This window comes from Sorex fumeus, unplaced genomic scaffold (genome assembly GCF_029834395.1).
Source record: "Sorex fumeus unplaced genomic scaffold, SorFum_2.1 ptg000003l, whole genome shotgun sequence".
In the NCBI taxonomy this organism is placed as follows: domain Eukaryota; kingdom Metazoa; phylum Chordata; class Mammalia; order Eulipotyphla; family Soricidae; genus Sorex; species Sorex fumeus.
In genome coordinates, this window is record NW_026606060.1 from 34,995,266 (window position 1) to 35,001,265 (window position 6,000).

The window sequence follows — 6,000 nt, forward strand, 5'->3', positions numbered from 1 at the left end:
CTGCCCTATTCAGTGGAACGGTGCACTATGGTCAAACATGGACAAGAGAAAAGAGAGTGGTGAGGACATCTAGGAATATCATTATCCAAAATGTTTTATGACAGGTTTGATTGTTCTATAAACTGTTTCTTCTTCCCCCTCGATTTCTCTCTCTTCTTTTGGGGTTTAGTTATATTTGAAAATGTTTCCATCCAGAGACTCAGAAATAAATCTCTCGGAAGAGAGCAACAAGAGAACTACATGGTGCAGAGATGCCTCCGGACCCCAAAATCAACATTCAGTTAGAAAAAAATATTAAATTAACCTCAGCTGTATTAGCATATTTAAAATTTTAGAATTCTTGCACTCTACACCACTGACGTACCAATACAAGGGCTTAATGACTCCTCGGTGAAATACAACAATCTTCACACTTTCCTCTAAGGAAACTTTTGGATCATTTTTAGCAGAATATTCATAACAAGCAATACAAAAGTAATTATTTAGGCCCTGTTTTGGGAGAAACTTTGGGTGGTCGGGATAGACACATTCAAAATACGGTGATGGTAAGGTGTAATGGTGGTGAGATTGGTGCTGGAATATTAAATGTAATAAATTATTGTGAATAGCCTAAAAAGATTTTAAATAAATAGAAAGAAAATGTTCCAAATGCCAATTTTTATTATTCTCTATAAACTCTTGTTGATGAAACATCTTTAACCCTTGTAAAAGTCAGCACAAATGCAAAGTGATTGAATTACTATAGTTGATTTTAATTCAATGGAAGCCCTTAAAAAGACTCTGTTCTAGTCACTGAATAAGCAAAGTTTTTTGGCTTATGCTAAAATTTGTCTACCTACTTATACTAATGAGCAGTTTTAAGAGTAAGAAATTTGGAAAAGTATTTGGCTGAGGGTATGAAAAAACATGATGTCATGCTAGGGCTTGTTGAAAGTTGCTCAGTGACAAATTCAGAAATATACAAAATTATTAACTACGTCTTGGCAGCTCATTTTCTTTTTTATAAACAGTTCCCCCAAAAGGCATCTCTGCTTTATTTAATTCTCAGAAAAGAAGAATTGGAAACATTTAGCCTGCCAAATATCAAAGCATACCTGTCTCAAAGGATAATCAGGAGGAATTTCAGAGAACACTTTATTCTAGTTACATCATCCCATACCCAAATCTGATTACAAATAAATTAGATTTGTTTTAACCATAAAATAAATATTAGAGCATGCGTTCTTCTATTATTTCTCCCTTTCTCTTTCTCTGTTTTTTTTTCTTTTGCTTTCTGTCTAGGAATTCCTTTTTTTCATATACTACACACACACACACACACACACGCGCGCGCGCGCACACACACACACAGTTTCTGTACATACTCTTACTTCCCTTAGCATAACCTGTGTATTCAGAACCTTCTGCTTATGTTTATGCTTCCGTGTTACTTCTTGGTAGAGATTTGTTCTATGTTCCCTCCGCACCCCCAATCATCTAGCATTCTCAGGTCTATAGTGTGTCTAGTGTCTGAAGTTTATTATCAATTTATATTGTCTATACCCTTGATTTGTTCATTTTATAACACAGATGATTGAGATCTTCCTCTGTTAGTTCTTCTGCTTCTGACTAATTTTATTCAGCATGATACCCTTGAATTCTATCCAAGTTGCTGCGAATTGTATGATTTCTTTCTTTCTAGTAGCTGCATAGTATTTCATACCACATTTATTTTTTTCTTTATCTGTTCATCTGTTGTTGGATATATGGGTTATTTTCAAATACTGGCTATTGCACTAAGAGCTGCTATGAATATGGTGTGCATACATATCTTTGAATTAGTATTTTTGTGTTTTGAGAGAAGATACTTAGATTCTGGCTATTGTGAACAGTGCTGCAATGAACATATAGGTAAAGGTACTGTGCTTTTTTGCATCCTCAGGATATATTCTCAGAAGTGGTATTGCGGAGTCATATGGAAGCTCAATTTCTAGTTTTTGAAGGACTGTCCATATTGTTTTCCAGAAAGGCTGGAACAGTTGGCATTCCCACCAACAGTGAAAGAGCATCCCTATCTTTTTAAAAATTTCCTCAAGTTTCCATGTATAGGTGGTTGAACTCTTCTTATTCTTTAAAAGTGACATTCTCCTCACACTTCAAAATCTTAATCATTTTAGATGAATCACTATCATGTGAATACTAAGTTTTTTTTTCTTCCATATAGCAATGCTTTTCAAAAATATATGTATCCAGTCATTCTGTTTGACTTATTCCATCTCATGGAGTACTTTAATCAAGTACTATAAACTTCATAAGTGATGATGTTCTAGTTATTACCAAAACTCTCTATAGTCTGAGTTTTTACTTTAGAGTTCTTAATTGGGTATATCAGAAAGATAAATTTTGATTGGTAATTACTAGGAGAGGATGATAAGTGTTAGGTCTTAAAAAATCACTCTGGCAGTGAACACTTAGAAAACTACAAAACGATGGGGGTATGGTGCCGCCAGCAGGTCAATCTGTACCTGTGAGGTGAGTGCATCAGCAGCCTGATGGCACCGTCAGACATTCAGATACCCCAAAATTGCTGCTGTGCCTTTGGCCAGACCCCAAAAACTTGGGGCAAAGTTTACCAAGAAAGTAAACGACCAAAAGTTATGTATGTGGTAGACACACCCACAAACCACCTTCGGCTCAGCTATATAATTGGAAGCATGGCCTCTCTGGTTCCTGATCAAACTGCTTAACGGCCATGATCCCAGAGACTCAGATACGAATCTCGGAACCCAAAGGCTTTTGGCAGAAATGTGTCCGGTTTCTGCAGTAGGTTACTGGCGCTGGGCCACTCAAGCTGAGAATAGGTTTTGTGCCTTGGCCTGTTCCCCCTGGTGGCCTGGTGACCGCCATCCTCCAGAGGCCACTGGACAGTCAGGTTTGGGCCTGCGGTGATGAGATATGTGGGGCCTCACCAGATGGGGGTGGAACCAGCCCTTTTCTCCCCATCCCAAAGAGACCCCGAGTCGCCGCCTACAAACGGCCTCTCTGCCTCCTGATTAAGCTGATTAACGGCCAGGATCCCAGAGACTCAGAAACAAATCTAGAAACCCAGCTGCTTTTGGCAGAAATGCATCTGGACTGCATACAAGGTGGCCACCGCCTCAGACCTTATAGGAAAGCCAGGTATGGCTGGTGGTGACGGGGCAACTCCAGTCTCATGGGAAGAGGTCGGTACCGGCTCGTCCTTCACGCCCTATTGAGGTCATGAGTTGCCCCCGACAGGTGGCTCTCCAGCATGGCCGTGGCTCCAGAGGCAAAAGGACTTAGTCCTGGCAGCTTGCGGCAGAAAAGTAAATGGACCATGCGTTAAACTATGCCTCCCCGGGAGGGAAAGAATGTTGCTCCCTTCCACCTTCCCCCCCTACCCCTGGCAGCAAGGTGGCCACCGCCTCGGAACTTATAGGAAAGCCAGATATGAGCCGGCAGTGACGGGTCAACTACAGTCTCATGGGAGGCAGGGTGGTACTGGCTCGTCCTTCACGTCCTACCAAGGTCACGAGTTGCCCCCCACGAGAGGCTCTCTGGCACGGCCATAACACCAGACTCACAGAAAATAATGAATGTAATTAATGTAGAGAAGAGTTAAGTAGAAATCATCTGCCTCACAGGCATTGGGAGGGGTGAGAGGGGGTATATTGGGTTTCTTGGTGGTGAAAAATGAGTACTGGTGAAAGGAAAGGTATTTGATCATTGTATGACCAAGACTTAAACTGGAAAGCTTTGTAACTTTTCCCACAGTGATTCAATAAATAAATATAAGAAGAAAAAATAAATAAATAAATAAAATTATTTAAAAAAAAAAAAGTAAGGTGGAGTTCATGCCCAATTCAATTAGCTAATCAGTGGCTGAATAAATAGCAGTACTCCTACATAAAAAAAGAAAAGAAAAAAGAAAACTACAAAATGAATTTAACTGAAATTTAGGAATTAGGGATGAAAGGAAGGAAGTTGACTTGTGATGTTGACTTTTTATGTTGACTTTTTAGAGAAAAATTGTATTTAAAATATTCCAGAAATGAAGCAAAGAGAAGAAAAAAAAAGAACTTGGCAATAATGCAACTTAAGATACAGTAACCAATAAATATTTTCTGGTTAAGAAAATATATAATAGTTCAAGTTAATGGTGAAAATTTGAAGGTCTAAGTAATCACAAAGAGTAATTGGAGACACGTATTTTTTATTCTTTCAAAATAACTTTCTCAGAAAATCTCCACTTTTATCAAGTACCTGGTAATTGATGAGTACCAATTTACTCATCAATTTACTTAAGATGAGTATGGCTGCCCATATCAATGATCCTCTGACAAGCACATTTCATTGCTAACAATTTTCTCTATCATTTTGGCACTGTGTACTTCCCAATAATTTCATATATTAATTGTCCTTTCAATTTCACTTGTCTGTGTCTCCAGAGAGCATTTAAACTCTTTAATGTCAGGTTAGGGAGACAATACAAGGGTTAAGGAACTCTCCTTGCATGCTCTTGATTCTATTTTGATCCCTGGCATTATATATGATCCCCTGAGTACCACCAGGAATCACTCCCGAAATCAGAGCTAAGAATAGCCCCTGAGTACCTCCAGAAGTCCCTCTCCCCCACTCCAAATAACAGTAAACTCCTTAATATCAGAGACAAGTCTATCTAAATTTCTCACTATATCTGATAAATCACTCTGCATATTTAATATTTAAATGTTCCTGCCACCTTATTCCAGAGTCTAATAGAATATGGCAATATCTATGCTATTTTCATTGTTATTACATAAGATTTCTATTTTTTCCCATTTTACTTAAAAATCATGGTTTATGAAGTTATCTATGATGATTTGTTACAGGCATCCAATATTCCAAAACCAAATCAATCCCATCACCACTATCACCTTTCCACCACTATTGTCTTCATTTTTTCATCCCACCCCTCAAGCCTGCCCCAAGCAGACCCACAATAATTTATTTTAAATTGCTTGTTACCACTAAATGGCTAATGGGATGATCAAAAAATATTTCTGTAGAAGAAAATTTGTGAAAAGTGTTGTCTCTCATCATGGGGACATTAGGTCCTCGTGTAAGGGCTTACAAAAATGTTGTTTCAAGTTCGCCTTCTATGTTAAAATGTTTTTGTTAGTCAAGATTGGTTGGCTTCTTTGTTCAATATTTGTTGGCTTCTATGTTACATCCCTTCCCATCTGGTATGCTTCTACTCCAATGTCAGTGTTACAGAGTTTGGAGATATCACAGACTTGTGCTATCACTGTCACTGTCACTGTCCTCCCATTGTTCATCAATTTGCTTGAGCAGGCCCAGTAACGTCGCCATTGTTACAATTGTTACTGTGTTTGGCATATCGAACATGTCACGGGTAGCTTGCCAGGCTTTGCTGTGGGGGCAAGATACTTTTGGTAGCTTGCCGGGCTCTCCGAGAGGGGCATAAGACTGGAACTCCATTTGCAAGGCAAACACCCTACCCACTGTGCTATTGCTCCAGCCCGTGCTACTGTAAGTCTAGAATATTTAACTGGGTACTCCAGTTGGAGGCATAGCAGTGGTCGGGTGATGTGGGTGTGGTTTCTGGGGCTTCAGGAAGTATCAACAGTTGTGGAGAGAGGTTGTCCATCCCAAATCTGAGAAGGCCTGGATTTTTCAGGTAAAAAAAACCCATGTACCTGAAGTTTTTGGCACATCAGGTTCTCTGTGAAGCTAAGTCCTGAGGGAGGTGATGGAGTTCAGCTGAGGGCATGGTGCTGACTTTGGGTTGTGGGAGTTGCTGCTGGCACTTTGGTGGGGCTGGCCCGCCACCTTCCTGAGATCACTTCAGAAGTGTCTGCTGAGAATGGTTTCTGAGAAATATTTGTGGCTCATTCAATCCTTTTGAGATATTTTTATGAGTCTCTGGAAAAAGACTGTAGATGAGCTTACATGGAGACGGTGGTAGGATGTGGCCATGATTGTCAGGTCTTCTGGAAG